At 47.0% G+C, this 22,295-nt stretch overlaps 1 long non-coding RNA gene across 1 annotated transcript; it reads left to right on the plus strand.

The window, feature by feature from the left end:
* Window positions 1–11,633: 11,633 nt before the first annotated feature.
* On the plus strand, window positions 11,634–20,322 carry LOC119964204. The gene is made up of 3 exons (XR_005460282.1): window positions 11,634–12,033; window positions 15,810–15,899; window positions 18,950–20,322. It is a non-coding gene; the product is annotated as an uncharacterized LOC119964204 (long non-coding RNA).
* The last annotated feature ends 1,973 nt before the right edge of the window (window positions 20,323–22,295 follow it).

Genomic DNA, 22,295 nt, shown 5'->3' on the forward strand with positions numbered 1-22,295 from the left:
TGGAAGAACTTAGTACAGGAGCTAGATTTCATCGAGGATCTGAATAGTGAGAGGTTTTGAGATGTGGAGCAATTTAGAGAGGAAGTTGCGCAACTTAGAGTATGGGCAGCTTAAATGATGGCCACCGATGGTAAGACTTAGGAATGAGGGATGTAGAGGAAGCCAGTGTTGTAGGAACACAGTGTTCAGAGTGTTGTAGGGTTGAAAGAGGTTGAAGAAATAGGGAGGAGTGAGAGCACGGAGAGATTTGAATACAAAGCAGGAAATTTTAACCTCAAGGCATCGCTGAATCAGTAACCTAAGTTGGGCAGCATTGATAGGAATAAGGGAGTTAAATTTTGTTTGGTTAGGTACAAGCATCAAAATTTGGAAAACTCAAGTCCGAATGATGCAAATGAGACTTCATTTCGTATTTGTAGGTAAAAATTTGGCCTGTTATCCAAGACTGGTGGAAATCTTTCCGAACATAAGCAATATCCAATAAACAAAATACATACAAAAGCTTTGATATTAACACAGACAATTTAACTCCACGGAAATGCAAATGCACCAGGAACTGCTGCATATTATATTGACCTGGTACTATCACACATTTTCTTCTTGTCCCCATGGACTGGCTGGGTATATTGGAAATTGCCACGCGGCTCTATGAATGGGTCTAGATAATTGTTTTATTGGGAGCACTTCTTTGTAGGAATCCCATGTCCTGTCATGAAAAACATAAGAAATAGGACCAAGAATAGGCCAGACAGCCCCTCAAGCCGACTCTACTATCAATAAAATCATGGATGATCTTCAAACTCAGCTGCAATTTCCCATCAATCCATTTTTCCTGACAGATTCACCGACAAAGAAGGTTGAACGTAGCATGAAATTGACAAGATCCTGTCTAATTGATGGTACGTTTCTCCACAGTACATAGTACCTTCAACCTTGAAGAATTTTGCTGGTAACTGAGCCAAGGGCGAGTGTCCAGATGAAATGGATAAACCACTACAGCTGCTCATACTTTTTCTCAAGCTTTGAATAACATTTCACACACACTCAATTTCAATGTGCAAGAAATTCACAGTTAATATTTTGTCAGGCATTTTCAGCTTTTCTGTGAGTATTGGAGGAAACCAAAGCAGCAACTTGCATTTATTTGGCACCTTTGATGTAGCAAAATGTTCCAACATTCATAGCAGAACTTGACACTGAACCACATTTGGAAATATTAGGGAATACGGCTTAGTCAATGGACTGGGTTTTAAGCATCTTATAGGAAAAAGGAGGGGCAAAGAAGCGGAGAGGCAAAACAAGGCTAAAAATGACACATCATGGCATTTTGGGACTGGAAACCAATGTCGGTCAGTGAGCACAGCAGTGAACACAGAAAATAAAAGCATTTTAAAAAAGGATCAGGAGTAAACCATGTGGCCCCACAAGCCTGCTCCACCGGGGGAGGCATTATTTAGGATCAGGGCAATACAGTTTTGCATGGGTTCAGATTTATGGAAGATGGAAAATGGGAGGCCAACCAAGACAGCTTTGTAATTGTCAATATGTAACAAAAGTATGAATGAGAATTTCAGCAGACTTTATTGCCTTTGGCTTGCATAATCCAAGTGACTTTGTCTGAAGTCCATCATTCACTCCTGCATTCAAGTTATAACAAGAGCATGAGAAATTATACTGTGTGGTTAACTGTTAACTTGATGCTCTTTAGGTGAAGATAGGTGATGATTTATAAATACTAGGGACGGGATTCTCAGTTTCTTAGACTAAGAGTTAACCCAACGCAGACTTTCATGACAACAACTGGCACCAAACCTGCACCGATTCAGCTACTATTCAGGGGCTAGCACCGGTGCCACGTGGAACTCAATCAATTCCAATGCAAAATGGTGCGGGATTCGCCGGGTCCGTAATAAACACTCGGGGGCTGACAAGTTGCAGCCGTACATACACATTACACTCCCCACACACACTTATCACAGCCAACAAGATAGCACTGGTTGTGCTTGAGCACACCCATACAGGTGATGGGTCAGCTGGGTCCAGAGAGCATCTCGGGGCGTTGCCCTGGGGGGGGGGGGATGACCCCTATATGATCCATGGCACTAAGTTCAAAGTGGGCTGTTAGCGGTATGCACAGCTGCAGAGCTGCCTTGCCGGCTGTGGCAATGGCGTTCCATGCCAGTCTGCCCCGACCCTACATGCCACCTCCTGGCCACCACCGCTACTCCCCCCGGCCCTGCAGAAGACCACCACCAGGAGCACAACTGTCAGCACACTATGGCGATGTTGCACACTCTCCGTACTCCCTCTCTCTCCCTCAGCAGCCACCACGTGGTTTCACGATTTTTAAAAGCACAAGTGAACTACGCCATCCGGAACTTGGGCCATTGGAGGTGAAGCATGGTGATGGCTCTGGAGAGTACGGGGTCGGCCCGCTAATTATATGCAAACGGTGCTTACTGTATATGGATTCTGGAACCTCCAGCTGTCGAGGTGCTGGAGCATTGCAATTTGGCGTTAAATCGGCGCCTGCCACGTTTTTGGTGTCGGAACCGATCCTCCACACAATCGCCTTTCCCAATTTCGGCGTCGGCTAACGGAGAATCCCGCCCTATGTACTTGGATTGGAATAAATCTTCTTGAACAATTCCTTACAGAATAGCAGCTATTTGTCTTCTGACCTTCCCAACATCAAAAGAGCTCTTGGTAATGATATTTTGTTTCATACATTAGAAAAAAACACAATCAACGCAACCTCATAAGAGTGAACCAAAAGTGAGTTTGAGTCAGTATTTCTGGAAGAGACGGCCTTGTGGCGTAGTTGTACCGCCCCTCCACTAGACCAGACGTTCCAGGTTTGAGTCCAATGCCAGGACTTGTTGGCCACAGAAAGAGCATTCAACATGGTTCAATAGGTTGATAATGGGCGTGACAATATGTAACAACAGTACACCTGGAGTACAGAAGCATCACACATTTTTCCTGAAAAAGGAAAAGCAACTCATCTTCCACAACCCACGGAGTCATTGATTATATTAAATTGTATGTGATAATATGTAATGTACCGCAAATCTATAATTATCAGTTAGATTACAGATTTCATTCCTTATTAATGTTCAAATAATTTTATGGTATTTCAAACAGTGATGTGGATAATATAGCGGCCTCATTATGCTCTGACTGGAAATGGGGAAAATCAGTCAAGGTTTTTATTTCCTCAATACTATTCGATGACCTCTGGGTTTATGTAAGTAACCAGTAATGATGGGATGGGGATTACACCTTTCATATGGTTACAGAGCAAAGATATGCACTTAAGAGTGGTACTGGTGGCACCTGTTGACTCTAAAGCAATACCCACCATAAATATGTGCCTTCGGGGAAAGAGAGAAAGAAAGTTCAGTCAGAATGGTGGTTTTGAGTATGGATCATATTAAATTCAGACTTAAATTCAGGTGCCTCACGGTAGCATGGTGGTTAGCATCAATGCTTCACAGCTCCAGGGTCCCAGGTTCGATTCCCGGCTGGGTCACTGTCTGTGTGGAGTCTGCACGTTCTCTCCATGTCTGCCTGCGTTTCCTCCGGGTGCTCCGGTTTCCTTCCACAGTCCAAAGATGCAGGTTAGGTGGATTGGCCATGATAAATTGCCCTCAGTGTCCAAAAAGGTGGGGTGGGGTTACTGGGTAACAGGGATAGGGTGGATGTGCGGGCTTGGGTAGGGTGCCCTTTCTAAGGGCTGGTGCAGAGTCGATGGGCCGATTGGCCTCCTTCTCCACTGTAAATTCAATGATACTATGAAAACCAGTGGCACTGCTTATCAAACACCTGCCTCATGCTTCTGCTTGAGTGAAGGCACGTAAAAGCAACAAATTAGTACACCTTGCAACACTGAAAGACTATGAAATGATTAACATTGTGCATCATCATATCCACAAGAGACAAGGTAAGAAAATAATTCATAGCGTCTGAGATATCATTATTTAAGTTTAAAAATAGAATGACAATGATTCCATTTTGGCCTATTCAGTGATGTTGATATATCATCAATAAAAGATGGCAAGTATTCAGCACCAACTTTGTGTAAAGTAGCCTTTCTTTCTTCTTTCTCCCAAACCCATTTCCAGCCATATTGGAGGGGAGGGCGGTGGGATAAGTGGAGAAGGATGGATGGGGGATCTTGGATGCTGGATTTCTTCAGATTTTATTGCAGTCATTGCTAGAATGTCAGCAGAACACTGGTAAATTCCAGAAGCAAACATTGATCGAGGCACCTATGTTTACTCAAGGGTTGGGAAAAGATTGTGCATCATCATTAATACTTGGAAACCATTGTTAAAGTTGCTATCCTAATACATATAACCTTACATAACATAACAATCTCAAATTGAGTATGCTAAATTGCTCAATAATATGTTCTGTTCTGTATGTCTATGCAGGTGCAAATTGAAAAATTTATCCATCACTATTGTTTACTTTCAATGGTTGACATGCACACAAACTCAAAAATTTGTCTGATCTCGTAATTCAATTTTTAAAAAATATTTTTATTCTCCTTTTTCACATTTTCTCCCAAATTGACACCCAACAATAAACAATAATCAGGAACAAATGTTATGTAAATCCCCATATCAATATCAACGATCCCATCCTCCCACCAAACCCCCAAACATTAGCCTGCATGTCAACATAAACAAATGACAAAAATGAATTAGGAATCACTCATAGTCACCATTAACACATACAGTCCCCCTCCCCCCCAACCCTCCCAGCACCCCCCCCTAATATTCGATGTAATACAATTCTTGAAAGTGCACAATGAATGACGCCCATGAATTGTAAAACCCCTCCATGCTTCCCCTCAGTTGACATTTGACCGTCTCAAGAGTCAAGAATTCCAGCAGGTAACCCCGCCCCGCCTCACACAGCTGGTGTGGTTGATCTCCACCCTAAAAGGATCCGCCTTCAGGCAATCAATGAGGCGAAGGTTACAACATCTATCTCCGCACCAGTTTCCAACCCCGGCTGGTCCCACACCCCGAATATGGGGCGGAATTCTCCCGTACCTGGCGGGGTGGGGGGTCCCGGCGGGACAGAGTGGCGTGAAGCACTCCGGCGTCGGGCCGCCCCAAAGTTGCGGAATCCTCCGCACCTTCAGGGGCAAGGCCGGTGCAGGAGTGGTTTGCGCCCCGCCGGCCGGCGCGGAAGGCCTTTGGCGCCGTGCAGCCATCGCATAGGCTTACACGGTCGGCGCGTAGGAAAGGAGTGCCCCCAAGGCACTGGCCCGCCCGCGGATCACTGAGCCCCGATCGCAGGCCAGGCCACCGCGGGGGCACCCCGGGGGCCAGGTCGCACCACGCCCCCCCCCCAGGACCCCGGATCCCGCTTGCGCCACTAGGTCCCGCCGGTAAAGGGCCTACTCCAATCTACGCTGGCGGGACCTGCATAGAACGGGCGGGACTTCGGCCCATCGCAGGTCGGAGAATCGGCGGGGGGGGGGGGGGGGGGGGGGGTTGTGAGCGGCCGTCCGCGACCCGCCAAATCTCTGGCGCCTTAGAATTCGGCGGCCAGTGGGGGTGGGATTCACGCTGCCCCCCTCAGCGATTCTACGACTCAGCGGGAGATCAGAGAATCCCGTCCATGGCCTCCCGAGGGCCTGGGATCAGTTTCACGTGCACCACTTTAGAGATTACCCTAAAAACCTCCTTCCAGAAATCCTCCAGCTTCAGACAGGACCAAAACATATGAATGTGGTTTGCAGCCCCCCCCCCCCCCCCCACCCCGACAACGTTCACACACACCTTCTAGCCCCCAAAGAGCCGGCTCATCCTTGCCCTTGTGAGGTATGCCCGATATACCACCTTCAACTATATCAGTCCCAATCTCGCGCACGAGGTGGAGGCATTCACCCTCTGGAGCACCTCACAACAGAACGCCTCCTCCATACCCTCTCCCAACTCATCCTCCCACTTTGCGTTGATCCCTTCCAGCGGTGCCTTCTCCTCTTCCAAAATAGCTCCGTAAACAGATACTACCCCCTTGTCCAGTCCCCCTGTCGTCATTACCTCCTCCAGCAATGTGGAAGCCGGCTCTGCTGGGAAGCTCTGTATTTCCTTTTTGGCAAAGTCTCGAACCTGCATATATCAAAATATTTCCCCCTGCTCCAGCCCATACTTTGCTCCCACATCCTTCAATATTGTAAACTGTCCCCCAAGAAACAAATCTTTTCGTGTCCTAATTCCTTTCTTGTCCCATCTACGAAAATTTCCATCCCACTTCCGTAGCTCCACTCTATGGTTCCCCATAATCAGCATTTCCCTTGACCCTGCCCCCAAATCGAAGTGCTGGCAGAATTGCCTCCAAATATACAACAAAGCTATTACTACTGGACTCCCTAGGTATTTCCCTGGGGCCGTCGGGAGCGGCGCTGTCGCTAGTACCTTCAATCCCGACCCCCTACACAAACTCTCGTCCATTCTGACCCACTGGGAGTCAACCCCTCTGACCCAGCTCCGTACCTTCTCCACTTTTGCCGCCCAGTAATAATACATCAGGTTTGGAAGACCTAAACCCCCTGCCTGCCTTCCTCTCTGTGGTAGCACCTTTCTAATTCTGGCCACCTCCCCTCCCCATATGAACAAGGTAATCATCCCTTCAATCTTTCTAAAAAATGCCTTTGGCAGAAAAATCGACAGGCATTGGAAAATAAACAGGAATCGTGGCAACACGTTCATTTTAACCACCTGTGCCCGACCTGCCAATGACAGAGGGAGAACATTCCTTGCCAGATCAGCTTTCACCCTCCCGACCAAACTAGAAATGTTGTGACTATGGAGCCCCCCCCCTAATCTCGAGCAACCTACACCCCCGGGTGTCTAAAGTGAGTCCTGCCCTACAGAGTGGCAGCCACCCCCACCCTTGCCCCCAACTCCGGCCGAGACACCACAAATTATTCACTCTTGTCCAGATTTAATTTGTACCCCGACAAAGACCCAAACACTTGAAGCAGCTCCAGTATTCCCCCTATTGACGCACTCGGTTCCGACATGTTTAATAACAAGTCAAGTCATCGGCATATAAGCAATCCCTGGGGGCGATTCTCCGATTTGGAGCCCAAGTGTTCATGCCATCGTGAAATGCGACGGCGCGAACCGGGCCCTGATACAACCGATTCTGGCCCCCCAAATGGCCACCACGCCAACCCACGCATGCACAGTTGGGCAGTGCCAACCCCCCCAGTGAAGGACCCACCCCCCCCCCAAGGCCGCCTGCCGACCGTTCCTGCAGTGTTCCCACTGGCAGCTACCAGGGGTCTTTCGGCGGCGGCAGGACTCTGTCGTTTCGACGCGGCCACTTGGCCCATTCGGGCCGGAGAATTGGCAGCCCCGCCGATTCCAGCGGCCCGCGGCCGGCTCTGCGCCAAACGCACCTGTGCAAATGCGCCGATTCTCCGCACCTCAGAGAATCGCGCGCCGGCGTCGGGGCGTCGTACCGCGGTTGCAGCGATTCTCCGGCCTGGCGCGGGGCTCGGAGAATCGCCCCTCTTATCTCCTATCCGCACCCCCGCACTATCCTTTTCCATACCCCCGATCTTCTTACTGAGTTGGCCAATGGCTCAATCGCGAGCGCAAACAGCAGGGGGGACATAGGACATCCCTGCCTCATCCCACGGTGGAGGACATCCCTGGCTAGTCCCAGGGTGGGGAGAAAAATATTCCGAGCTGATGTTATTTGTGTGGAAATTCGCCCTCGGCTCCTGATACAGAGCTCTACCCAGGCCACAAATCCTGGTCTAATCCCAAACCGCTCCAGAACTGCCATCGAATACCCCCAATTTACCCGGTCAAATGCTTTCTCGGCGTCCAATGCCACAACCACCTCTGTTTCCCTCCCCTCCGCCGGTGCCATAACCACGTTGAATACTCTCCTAATGTTCGAAAAGAACTGCCTCACTCTCACAAACCCCGTCTGATCTTCCCCTATCACCTTCGGGAGGCACTCCTCCAGCCTATCTTCCAGTACCTTCGCCAATATATTTGCAAAATGATATGGGCCTTTACGACCCACACTCCGTCGGATCCTTATCTCTTTTAAGCAACAGGGAAATCGATGCCTGCCCCAAAGTTTGTGGTAACACCCCCTTCCCTATCGCCTCATCAAACATCCCCACCATCAGCAGGACCAGCTTATCTTTGAATTTTTTATAATATTCCACCGGCCTTGCCACCTTCCCCGACTGCATCCTCCCAATCGCATCTTTTGTCTCCTGCTCCACTATGGCCCCTTCTAATGTAGCCCTGACCCCCTCCCCTAACCTCTGGTACTCCAGCCCATCTAGAAACTCCTGCATTTCCCGGCCTCCCCCAAATGGCTCTGACCTGTACAACTTCTCATATAATTCCTTAAAGACATTGTTAATCTGATCTCATTTGGGGCAGCACGGCAGCACAAGTGGATAGCACTGTGGCTTCACAGTGCCAGGGTCCCTGGTTCGATTCCCCACTGGGTCACTGTCTGTGCGGAGTTTGCATGTTCTCCCCGTGTGTGCGTGGGTTTCCTCCGGGTGCTCGGGTTTCCTCCCCCAGTCCAAAGACATGCAGGTTACGTGGATTGGCCATGATAAATTGCCCTTAGTGACCAAAAAAGGTTAGGAGGGCTTATTGGGTTATGGGGATAGGGTGGAATTGAGGGCTTAAATGGGTCGATGCAGACTCGATGGGCCGAATGGCCTCCTTCTGCACTGTAGTTCTATATTTCCTGCCCTGTCCAGTACCTGGACAACTTCCCTTGCCACAGCTTCCCTCCGGAGCTGACCTGCCTTCTCTCCATCCTCATCAACTGCACCCCTTGCTCGTCTCAATTGACAAACCGCCTTCCTGGCAGATAGTCGGTCAAAGCTCGCTTGTAGTTCCTTCCTCTTTTCCAACTTCGCTGGGTCTCCATCTTCTGCATACCTCCTATCTACCTCCAGCATCTCATTTATTACCCTCTGATGCTCCAACCTCTCCTCTTTGTCTGGCCTAGCCTTGAACGAGATCACCTCACCCCTCACAACAGCCTTTAGACCCTCCCAGACAACCGCCCTCGACAACTCACCCGTGCAGTTGAAACCTACATATTCCTCAATTACTTTTTCAATTTTGTCGCAGAACACTCGATCCCTCAACAGTCCCACATCTAACTTCCACCCTCGTCTCTGTACCACACCCTTCTCTAGTACCATATCCACCCAATGCGGAGCATGATTTGATATTGCAATTGTCAAGTACTCCGTCCCCTTAACCCCAGCCAGCAGCACCTTCCCCACCATGAAAAAATCGATCCTCGAGTATACCTTATGGACTGCTGAGAAAAATGAGTCCTCCCGCTCCCTCAGGTGCAGAAACCTCCAAGGGTCTACCTCTCCCATTTCCATCATAAGCCCAGCAAATGCCTTCGCCCCCCTGACGGTACCAGTTAGCGTGGCCGTGACCTGTCCAACCTTGGCTCCTGCATCAAGTTCCAGTCCCCCCCACTATCAGTTCGTGTGTCCAAGTTGGGCATGGCCCCACACACCTTCTTTGCAAATCCCACAGCGTCCCAATTGGGACCATCTACACTCACCAGCACCACTAGCCTCCCCTCCAGAGCCCCTGTCACAATCACATACCTACCCCCTTGATCTGCAACCACCTTCTCCATCCGGATCCGTACCCTTTTGCTGCCATTACTGCTACACCTCGCGCCCTTCCGTCAAATCCAGAGTGAAACACCTGACTAACCCAACCCTTTTTAAGTCTGACTTGATCCTTACCCTCAAGTGAGTTTCCTGCAGCATTGCTATATCAGCCTTCAAACGTTTAAGATGCACAAGCACCCTTGACCTCTTGACTGGGCCTCCCAGCCCCCTCACATTTCACGTGACTATCCTAACTGGATGTCTCTCACTTCCCCCCCCTCTCTCATCCACCATCATCATACCAACGGGCCCTGCCTCATGAGCCTGACCTGCCCCTATCCATTGTTAACATCGAATCCCCTCCCCCTCCCAGAATCCGCCCCCTTCCCATCGAAGAAAGGTCACCCAGTATCGATCCTCTCCACCCCCCTTGCTCGCCTCGTAGACCCATCGAAACCTGCTAACCAGGCTCCAATTTCACAGCCCTCCTCTCATCTCACCTTTGTTCAGTCGCTGACTTTAGTTAGCTAGCGTGGGTGGAACCCCCGCACTGGCATACCGTCCCCCCCCCCCCCCCCCCATCCAGTCCCAGAAGAAAAAGAACAACAATCTAACCCATACAATTCAATAAAATAACATATAACCGTTGCAACAAAAAGAAAGGGCACAAAAATGCCAATCAAACCAAACAAAAACTTCAACTCTATAACAATGTGCAATCAAGTAGGTTACTATACAGGTTAATTAAAAGAATGTGATAGCATTTATACATTTTCCAGCACCCAATCACAGACAACGATCTCTCTTCCCGCTCCACTCCTCACTTCTGTCCTAAGCCTTCTGCCTTCAGGAACGCCTCAGTCACCTCCACCGTTTCAAAATAAAATTCTTGGGCGGTCACCCTCAATTTTGCCGGGTATACCATACCAAATCGCAGTCGCTTGTACAGTGCCGCCTTCACTTGGTTGAATGCCGCTCGTCTCTTCGCCAACTCCACTGTCAAGTCCTGGTAAATCTGAACTCTAGCACCATCCCACTGCACCTCCCACTTCTGCCTCGCCAGCTTAACACCTTCTCCTTCACGTGGCATTTATGGAAGCAGATAATTACTGCTCTTGACTGCTCATTTACTTTGGGTTTCGGCCTCAAAGTCTGATGAGCTTTGTCCAGTTCATACCGGGAGGGGCCTTCACCCTCCCCTATCAACTCCGCCAGCATCTTAGCAAAGTACTCTGTTGACCTTGAGCCCTCTACTCCTCAGGCAAGCCCACAATTCTCAGATTATGCCCCCTCAAGCGGGTCTCCAATTCCTCAAACTTTGTTCGGTGTCCTCCATTAACTTCCACCACCCTCCACAGCTCATCCCCCATCGAGGTGAGCTGGTGGCTGCGCTGTAACATGACCTTCTCCACTTCCTTCACCTTTTCACCTTGTTCTGTCAACTCGGCCGATGTCTTTGCCACAGCTACCCTCACCGGGACGATTGCCTCCTCCACCAATGATTTCAGTGCGACCGTCATCTCCTTCTCCAATGCCTCCATGTGCCTCGCAAACTGCTTCTCCAGCTCCACAGCCATCATCTCGGTCATCTTTTCCACCATAAGCAGTGCGGCCCCACCACGCGTTCCCGCATCCACCATCTTGTCAGCGCTTTTACTGGTCCTCTCATTCGACCGTGAATCCGCATTTCCTCCCTTCTTCACAGCTGTCTTTGGCATCCTTTAACGACTTATTATTTTCCCCTTCTTTCTTCAATCTTAAAATAAATAAATTAATTAATTAAATTTTTAAAAAAGTTTAAGAATAAAAAAAACAATTGTAAAATAAAAGAAAACTTCAAAAATTAAAATTTGTTAAAAATCTCTTCCCCTGGAACCGGACTTCAAACATCCATTTTCAGCGGAGGCCACCCAATGTGCTCTGCTCCCCCTATATATTTGTCCTGGATTCGGGCCATGCCTCGTGCGAAGCTCCGCCCCACCGCTCATTTCGGGCTCGATGCCCCCTGCTCCTCCGGCCGCTGGACACTCCCGTGGGGCTCCTCACCGGCTCAAACCCGGCCCGACCCGGCGCCCGTCCCTCAGGCCCCAAAGGCCGAAGAAACCCGACTCCAAAAAACAACGGGGAAACCCCAGAAAAAGACCAAAACACCGCAGACCAGCGGGAGCCCACTCTCAACGCAGCCGTTCTCTCATGTTCCCTAATATTCATTGGGGAAACTAAAGTGTGAAAGATGTCGAGGGAGCAGAATTCTTAAAATGAATCCAGGAGAACCTTTAAAGCCAGTGCGTAGAAGGACATGCAAGGCAGAGGGCAGGGCGGTTCTGGGCCCATTAAAGACCACAGTGGTGATTTGTGTGTGGAGCCGGAGGATGTAGGTAGGGTTTTCAATGTGTACTTTGTGTCAGTGTTCACTCTTGAAAGGGTCTCTGTGGGTATAGAAATCAGGCATTAGCACTGTAATAAAATTTTAAAAATTAACATAGACAGAGAGGAGATTCGGAATGGTAGGATTAAAGGTAGACAAATCTCCAGTTGAAACGTTTCCCAGGTTGCTGAGTGAGGCAATGGAGGAAATAACAGGGCAGCAGGGTAGCATGGTGGTTAGCATAAATGCTTCACAGCTCCAGGGTCCCAGGTTCGATTCCCGGCTGGGTCACTGTCTGTGTGGAGTCTGCACGTCCTCCCCCTGTGTGCGTGGGTTTCCTCCGGGTGCTCCGGTTTCCTCCCACAGTCCAAAGATGTGCGGGTTAGGTGGATTGGCCATGCTAAATTGCCCGTAGAGTCCTAATAAAAGTAAGGTTAGGGTGGATACGTGGGTTTGAGTAGGGTGATCATGGCTCGGCACAACATTGAGGGCCGAAGGGCCTGTTCTATGCTGTACTGTTCTATGTTCTATGTTGGCAGTAATTTTCAATTCCTCTCTGGCCACAGGAGAGGTGCCGGAGGATTGAAGGATAGCCAACGTGGTACCATTATTGAAGAAGTGAGGAAGGGATAAACCTGTAAACTACAGGCTAGTCATTTTACGCTCAGTGGTGAGGAAACTATTGGAAGCAATTCTGAGAGTCAGAATTAATCTGCATTTGGAGAGGCCGGGATTAATCAAGAACAGTCAGCATGGTTTTGTTAAGGGGAGATCATGTCTGACAAATTTGTTCCAGTTTGTGAAGAGGTGACCAGGTGTGTAGATGATGGCAATGCATTTGAGGTAGTCTACTTCGACTTCAGCAAGGCTTCCGATAAGGTCCCACATGGGAGTCTGATAGCAAAGGTAAGAACCCATGGGATCCAAGGAAATTTGCCAAATTGAATCCAGAATTGGCAGAGTGGCAGGAAACAGAGGGTGATGGTCAAGGGGTGTTTTCTGATTGGAAGCTGTGTCCAGTGGGGTCCCGCAGGAAGCAGTGTTGGGGCCCTTACTGTTTGTGGTTTATATAAATGGTTTACATATGAATGTAGGAGGGTTGATCAGTAAGTTTGTGGAAGGTACGAAAATTGATGGGGTGGTAGTGAGGAGGATAGCCTTTGAATACTGAAGGATATAGACAGGCTGGTCAGATGGGCTGATCAGTAGCAAATAGAATTCAACCTGGATAAGTCTGAGGTGATGCACTTTGGATGGACCATCAAGGCAAGGGAATACATGATAAACGGTAGGACCCTGGGAAGCACCAAGGATCTGAGGGATCTTGGTGTGCATGTATACCAGTCCTTTAAGGTAGCAGAGCAGGTAGATACAGTGTTAAGAAGGCGTATGGTATACCTGCCTTTATTTGTCTTGGCATAGCGTGAAAGAGCAGGGAGTTTATGTTGGATCTGTCTAAAAAAGTTGGTTGGGCCACAGCTAGAATATTGTGTGCAGTTCTGGAATCCACATTATAGGAGAGATGTGATAGCACTGGAAAGGGTGCAGAGGAGGTTTATCAGGATGTTGCCTGGGCTGGAGAATGTTAGTTATGAAGAGATATTTGATAGACTTGGATTGTTTTCCTTGGAGCACAGGAGGCTGAAGGGAGGCAACATGGAGATGTATAAAATTATGAGGGGCATAGATGGAGTAGACAGGAACAACCCAATGACCAGGGTGCAGAAATTTAAAGTAAAGGGCAGGAGGTTTAGAGGGGATGTGACAAAAAAAGTTTTATCCAGAGAGTGGAGGGAGTTTTGAATTTGCTGTCTATTAGGGTGGTGGAGGCAGAGACTGTCATAACATTTAAGAAGTATTTAGATGTACACTTGCGACTCCAGGGTATACAAGGATATGGGCCAAATGCTGTAAAATAGGATTAGAATGGTTTGATGTTTGTTTTTGACCGGTGCAGATGCACTGCGCCGAAGGGCCTTTCCTGTGCTGTATGTTAGGACTCTGACTCTATGCAAGGGCTGAAGCCACAAAACAGTCCTTGGTTTGACGAGGTTCATGCAAATTCTATATATACAAACTTGGTCACTGTTAATTTATTGGTGCAGAGAATGGTCCGAGAATCCTTTCTGTCTCTAGGCCCAGTACCTAACGATCCTGAATTTTCTTAGCCCATTCCTGGGAGGAATAAGACCATTAAGTATGGTGGGCGAAGCCATTGGGAGGAGAAAAAAACATGGGCAGCATGAGTTAAATACATCCCTCCACTGAAGGCAAAATGCAGAGTTTGGATTGTCTGATACCATGTTGGGACAACACAGGTGAATCGTGGAGTCAGCTTCCCTGTGCTGAGGCTTTTCTTAATATTTGGTCCCTAGCCCACTGAGAGGCCTTGTCAGTCATAACCATGATTGCGTTCAGGTTGACACCACTGTAGTGATATTCCACCAACCCCCAATTGCTGGGGACAGGATGCTTGGCCCCAGCTTCCCCAAGGACATGTCCTTGAAGGTGCAGGGCCTTGAAGTGGCCTCTCCCTGGAGTTACATTCTCATTACTGGTCACCACTAGTGGTGATGCTGCTGAGCTTGAAACCCTCTAATAGGACCATCAGAGCTTGACGGTGATGATGGTAGACCAGGTTGTGGCCTGTTAATTAGCTGTCACTGGCAAAATGGCATGACAGTGTCCAGTCACCTGCTGGAGTGGGTTCAGTCCTCACTTTTACCCCCTGCAACATGACTTCAGATGGCTTGGAAAAGTTCAGCCCAAAGTATCTCTCATATGTACTTATAAGTTAGCATCTCAAGCCATTCATTTGATGGTTTGCTATATTATTTTAGGTGAAGGAAATTAATGATGTGATTTGATACATGCACACTTTGATTGTGCTTCTCACCTTATATGGAAGTCAATTTCAGTGCTTCAACATTCAAATATAGCAACATTGCAAGTTTCCTGAATCCAAAAGCCCAATGACACTGAGAAATAATGCCACACAAATAATGCAGCAAAGAGTGAAAATGAAAAAATGAAATGAAAATCGCTTATTGTCACGAGTAGGCTTCAATGAAGTTACTGTGAAAAGCCCCTAGTCGCCACATTCCGGCGCCTGTCCGGGGAGGCTGGTACGGGAATCGAACCGTGCTGCTGGCCTGCTTTAAAAGCCAGCGATTTAGCTGAGTGAGTTAAACCAGCTATGCTGGTCACGATCGGACTCACCAGATTTTGCATAATACATATTATGCCAATGCCAGATCATTTTTATAAAGCACCTTTAGAATAATGAAAACTCTCAATGCATTTCAAAGGAGAATGATAAAATGAAGTATGACACCAAGCTATATAAGGAGATATTGGTCAGATAACCATTGGTCAAATAAATTGTTTTAAGCAACGTCTTAATTGTTGCTTGGCCGTACAGAACTTGAGTATTATGAAAAAAGAGACATTTTTTGTCAAAACGTGTGCCCACCAGGACATTTTGCAAGAATACAAAATCCAAGGGCGACAACAAATTTTCTATTGTATGAGAAGAGTCTGCTGATTGTTTGGCATGTGGATTCCGCCATGGAAGCATTGCTATGGATAATCCACCAGTTGATGCTGACTAATAGTTAACTGCCAATCTTTATTTTCAATTTAAACCAGACAGCTTGATTCCGGGCTATATTTTGTTTTCACTTAATTAGTTCAGCTGAAATAGATGCTATGTGTTTGCATGTTCTTTCTATCTGCAAATTAATATACTTTTAAACATTCATTTTTAATGTGATATGTGTGTCACAGGCCAGACCAGCATTTACTACCCATCCCTCCATTTTAGAGGGCATTTCAGAGCATTGCTGTGGATCTGGAGTCACATGTAGGCCAGACCAGGTAAGAATGCAAATCTCCTTCCCAATAATCAACAGTGCTGTCATGGCCACCATTAGACATTTAATTCCAGATATTTTTTTTAATGAATTCAAACTCCGCCATCTGCTGTGGTGGGATTTGAACCCACCAGATCTTGCCCTGGGTCTCTGGATTACTAGTCCAGTGATAATACCACTATGCCACTGCCTCCCAACAGTTGTACTTGTTTCAGCTAAACAAAATAAGTAACATGCAATTTGCTGGCTCATTCCACAGGGTACGGTGTTGAAAGAGCCCACTTGCCGACCAACCAGCACTCTCTTCTCAGACAGTGCAAAATGTCTTGTCTCCCTTGGCTTCATATTCTTGTAAAATTTCCTGCTGAGTACAAGATGAAAAGCGGCAACAAAAATCTCATTTTTTTCAGCAATACTCAAACGTATTAATGGAGGAAAGCAAGGTGGAGAGATGCAGAGGTGGGGGTGCGGGGGGGGGGGAGGGGGGGGGGGGGGCGGTGGTGGTGCGGTGGGGGGCACAAGTCAAAATAATTCACAGCCACTAATGGTGGTGCAATTATGATTGGAAACCCACAGAAGGCCAGGATTTGAGCAGCACAAATTTCTCAGAGAATTGCAGAGCAGAAACGGATTGCAGAGATAGGATGGGGCATTGCGATGGAGGCTTTTGATACAAGAATGAGAATTTCAAATTCAAAATGTAGCTTGAGCAGGAGCTAATGTCGTTCATTCAGCACAAGGGTGATGGGGGAATGGACCTGCTGTGAGTTGAGACACAGAACAGACTATTGGGTGACATCAAGTTTGGAGAGGGTAGAATATGGAAGAGCAGCGAAGAGCATGTTAGAATAGTCAAGTCTAGAGGTAAGAAAGCCATAGACCAGGATTTCAGAAGCAGAAGAGCTGAGATGGGGAAGTCAAGTGCTGCTATGGAGGTGGAAAAAAGCAGTCTTTGTATGAGATCCAAAGCTCACCTCAGTATTAATTGTGAACAGACTTTTTAATTTCAAATGTTGCAAGGTTGGAGTTGATAGGGAATGCAGTCTCTATAGGTGATTGGAATGTTTCCTCGAGGAATTCAACGGTCAGTAGTTCCTCAAGCAATCAAAAGCAAAATAAGCTGGAAGCTAAACAGTTTTCACATGCTTGGGTGTCACTTCGACAATTTATGTTTCAAGTATGCTAATAAGGATGAATTATTTTCCAACAAAACAAGCAGCATTCTCAATCACGCGGAATACAGTAATTATCCATTGATCCTTCAACTAATTTCCAGCTATTTTAAGGATCTCTTGACCCTCCCCCTAAGCTTTTCGTTCCATTAAGTATCTTAATGAGAAGATCAGGGGGAAAACTACAGATATATGTCTCATATGTTCCACAGTTAATTCGTTTAGTGTAGAACTTCGGTTTTAAAAGCTTATGTTTGTATATGGATTATGCACAAACACGTTCGTTCTGTGCACAAGATATGCAGTGCTATGTTTTTAGATTCCACTCAGCAGAAGAGCACACACGGGAATGTCACAGCATTTATATGTTCTTTTCCACTGTGGAATAATGAATACACTTGATGACCATGTGAGTTGCATTAACCGTTTATTTCCGGGCGATTGTTCCAGTTTGTCATTGGGCATATATGGTATAATGTGAAATGTATTAGCATAAATATTATTTACGTATGCTTCAATCTAGCGGGTTTCTTTAAAATAATAAAACCTGAACTAGTTTTCCGTTGCAAAACTTGGTCTGACCAATCTGACTAATTTTCAAGAGACACAGGGCGGGGTTCTCCGTTGCCCTATGCTGAAATCGGGAATGGTGATTGGGCAGAGAATGGCTCCCAGCACCAAAATCACAGCAGGTGTCCGTTTTACACCGAGTCACAACGCTCCCCCCCCCCTCCAAATCGGAATCATCAAGACGCACACTGCGCGCAGTCGCAACCCCGCTGGAATGTCATTAGTGGGCATGATGCGCTGCCTCCGATGGGCCGAGTTCCCAATGGCATGAGCCACATGTGGTCTCAGTGGTCATGAGCCTAGCATGGCAGCTGCGGAGAGAGAGAGAGGGGCGTGTGACCAGTGTCCAGCACCGCCGTACTTGGCCGAAATCCATGCCGCTAGCCAGGGAACATCTATCAGGACTGCGGGGATGGTGGGAGGTGGCCAGGAGGTGGGTTGCGGGGTGGGCAGGTATGCGGTACAATACAGCCAGCACCACCTTATGTGGCACGATAGGTGGGTGTGGGGGGGGGGCGGCAGTATAGGCGTGCGCATGGCTCCAGCTTGGCAGACCTGCGCATGTGCAGCATGGACCCGCCAATTCTCCAACCGTGTTTCGCGCATTCCACAGGTGTTTCACGTGGCGCCGGTGGTAGCCCCTCTTCGGTAGCAGAATCGGTGCGGGTTTCGCTCCGATTTTCCCATCATGAAACACCATTGATCCTCCATTGGCGTCGGCACTTAGCCTCAGGAACAGAGAATCCAGCCCGTAGTTTCTCCAAGTACTGTCTGATATGTGATAAAACATTTCGACAATTGTTTTAGAAAATACTCCCTGTAACTACTGTATATATACCACAGACAGTACAACTCAAGGTGACCAAAGCAGAAGCAATGATTATTTCTTGATAAGTTTTTATCCAGTTAAATTTGTGTGCTTTAAAACTGCTTTTTTTCCATTTACGAATTCATGCAGAAAGAAGAAGCCTATATTGGAGCAATCAGGCAATGCAATCACTTTAGAATTATATTGTTAGATTTGTATGGATGCTGAAGGTTTGGAGGCAAGAGTAGCATTGTCCTTCTGTGGCCTTAGCAACAAATAGGTTAAAACTATCTATGGAGCTAGAAGGCAAAACGTGCCCAATTTAAAATATTGCACTTGAAAATTTATCTGGATAATATATTATCATTTCCATAATAAAGAAGCATTGCAGCAGGATTTTGAATCAAAATAATTACACAGCTATTATTGCAGCACAACGATAAATATTTAAAATCACGATTTGTGAAGGGATGATGTCTTTCATTTTCCTGTTTTATCTCATAGACACGAAGTACAACCATTTTGAACAGCCAAAAGATGTTTGCTCTTCAAACAACAAAGGTACCTCCTGCTCCATCCCCGACAACATTTCAGAAAATCGGCCCACAAGACGGTGCCCCTTCCCACAGCATACAAGCAGAAACGTAAGGGGGAGGGGAGGATCTGATTAAGAAGTTTGTGCACTGCTGGTCCGAGGCAATAGATGAGTGATTACTTGGAGTCAGTGGCCTGGTCTATATTCACAACCAAGATGCGTATGTCACCACCGTCACAGACTTCATCAGTAAGTATGTCGAGGACTGCATGATAGATTTAGTACGTGCATTCCCCAACATGAAATCCAGTTCCACTCCCGACTGAAGTCCATGTCTGAGGCGTTCAAGACTGGGGATCTGACCTATCCAAGAAATCTATGTACGACCCCTGCAAATCCATCGGGGATGCCAAGAGATAATACCAGACTTAGCTGGAGTCCCAGACTGATACAAACTCTCGTTGGTTGTGGCAAGGCTTAAACAATATAATGGGCAATAAAGCAAAGCCGAGTAGAATCTCTGGCAACAGAATACCCCTCTTCCATGAACTCAATGCATTTCATGCTCGTTTTGATCAGGAAGTCAACCAACTGAAGCCATCTGCCCCAGCAGCCTCAGACACACCATACCTACCGTTGCAGCCTCAGATGTTCGATTGGCCTTCTTGAAAGTGAACCCATGGAAAGCAACGGGTCCTGACGGATCCCTGGTCGAGCACTCAGATTCTGCATGGATCAACTGGCGGGTGTGTTCGCAGACATCTTTAACTTCTTCCTACTCGGTTTTGAGCTTCCCAGCTGCTTCAAAAAGACCACTATAATATTAGTGCCGAAGAATGACCAGGCAATGTGCCTCAGTGACTACCGTCCAGTAGCCCTGACATCTATTGTTATGAAGTGCTTTGAGAGGTTAGTCATTAGTCACAAACCAGAACGCCTTGATCTACCTCAATTCGCAAACCCCCACAACGGGTCCACAGCAGACGCCATCTCCCTGGCCCTGCACTCATCCCTGTAACATTGCAAAAAAGGACTCCTACTTAATACTTCTATTCATTGACTACAGCTCCGCCTTCAACACCATAATCCCAGCCAAACTCATATCCAAACACCAAAATCGAGCACTTGGTTCCTCTCACTACATCTGGATCCTCGACTTCCTGGCCCACAGACCACAATCAGTAAGGATAAACAATGACATCTCCTCCATAATAGTCTTCAAAACTGGGCCCCCATAAGACTGCATACTTAGCCCCCTGCTATGCTCCTTATACACAGACGACTGTGTGGCAAAATTCAGCTCCAACTCCATCTACAAGTTTGCTGATGACACGACCGTAGTGGGTCAGATCTCAAACAACAATGAGTCAGAGTACAGGAGGGAGGTAGAGAACTTAGTGACACGGTGCAATGACAACAATCTCTCCCTCAATGTCAGCAAAACTAAAAAGTTGGTCATCGACTTCAGGAAGCAAAGTGTTGTACATGCCCTTGTCTGTGTCAATGGTGCCGAGGTACCATTGAAGCTGGTTGACAGCTTCAAATTCCTAGGTGGAAACAACCTGTCCTGATCCACCCGTGTCGCTCTACAAACAAGAAAGCACAACAGTGCCTATACCTCCTCAGGAAATTAAGGAAATTTGGCATGTCCACAATGACTCTAAACAATTTTTATAGGTGTACCAGAGAAAGCATCCTAATCTGGCTGCATCACAACCTGGTATGGTAACTGCTCGGCCCATGCCTGTAAGAAACAACAGACAGTCATGAACACAGCCCAGTCCAGAACTCAAGCCCGCCTCCCATTCATTGACTCTGAGTATATCTCCCGCTGCCTTGGGAAAGCGGGCAACATAATCAAAGACCCTCCAACCCGGGTTATTCTCTCTTCCAACCTCTTCCATCGGGCTGAAGATACAAATGTTTGAGAACACACACTAACAGATTCAAAACAGCTTCTTCCTCACTGTTACCAGACTCCTGAATGGCCCCTCTTATCATAGAATTTGCAGTGCAGAAGGAGGCCATTCACCACATCGAGCCTGCACCGGCCCTTGGAAAGAGCACCCTACCTAAACCCAAACCTCCACCCTATTCCCGTAACCCAACCCAACCCAACCTTTTTGAACACTAAGGGCAATTTAGCATGGCCAATCCACCTAACCTGCACATCTTTGGACTGTGGGAGGAAACCGGAGCACCCGGATGAAACCCATGCAGACAAGGGGAGAAAGTGCAAACTCCGCACAGACAGTCACCCATCCGGAAATCGAACCTGGGACGCTGGAGCAGTGAATCAGCTGTGCTAACCACTGTGCTTCTGTGCCCGCCCTTAGTGACGGAATTGATCTTTATACCATCTTCTCTACAGTTGGAACACTACATGTATGTTTCATCCGATGTTTATGTCTATATATTCACATTGCGTATTTACTGTATGTTCTATGTTTTCTTGTGTGGAACGATCTGCCTGGTCTATACACAGAGCAATACTTTTCACCGTGCCTCAGTACATGCGACAATAAATCGAAACCTAAACCTATGCCAAATTAATCAGAACCGACAGATTGCTGAGCAAATTTTCTCCATAAAGAAAATTCAAGGGGGATCATGGATACAGCCAAAGGTTTATAAATTGCTTGAAAACAAGACAGTTTATCTTCTAAAATCAATCTGGGACTCAGGTACCTCTCGTTAGTATGCTGCATAAAATACAATGACAAAACGTGTGTGCAAAAGTCAGCATAATTAATTGAAAAAAAGAATCCACACTCAAGTAGTTAATGATTTAGAGAATGCATGTTGAAGATTTATATAGCGCACTGCGGCCTCACGGCGCCGAGGTCCCAGGTTCGATCCTGGCTCTGGGTCACTGTCCATGTGGAGTTTGCACATTCTCCCCATGTTTGCTTGGGTTTCGCCCTCACAACCCAAAAATGTGCAAGCTAGGTGGATTGAACATGCTAAATTACCCCTGAATTGGAAAAATTAATTGGGTACTCTAAATTTACAAAAAAAAAATTTATATAGCATCACAAAACTAATACAAATGTATTTAAATCATCCTATTCACTGAATGAAACATGAAATTTAAGCTTTATTTTAACATTGGTTTACATCTCGTGTTTTATCCCCTGAATGCTGGTATTCCTTCATTAAGCTTTGTTTCAATTTCACAATAACTTGATGTCAATAAAATTGTCTATGTACATAAATGAGACTCGCATGTGCAAGAAGATTGCCACCACATATTCGAACGGAAAATAAAAAGACAAATAATGAGATTCTGAATAAATATTTACTGGAAATATACAT

Source organism: Scyliorhinus canicula, chromosome 4 (genome assembly GCF_902713615.1).
Source record: "Scyliorhinus canicula chromosome 4, sScyCan1.1, whole genome shotgun sequence".
NCBI lineage: Eukaryota > Metazoa > Chordata > Chondrichthyes > Carcharhiniformes > Scyliorhinidae > Scyliorhinus > Scyliorhinus canicula.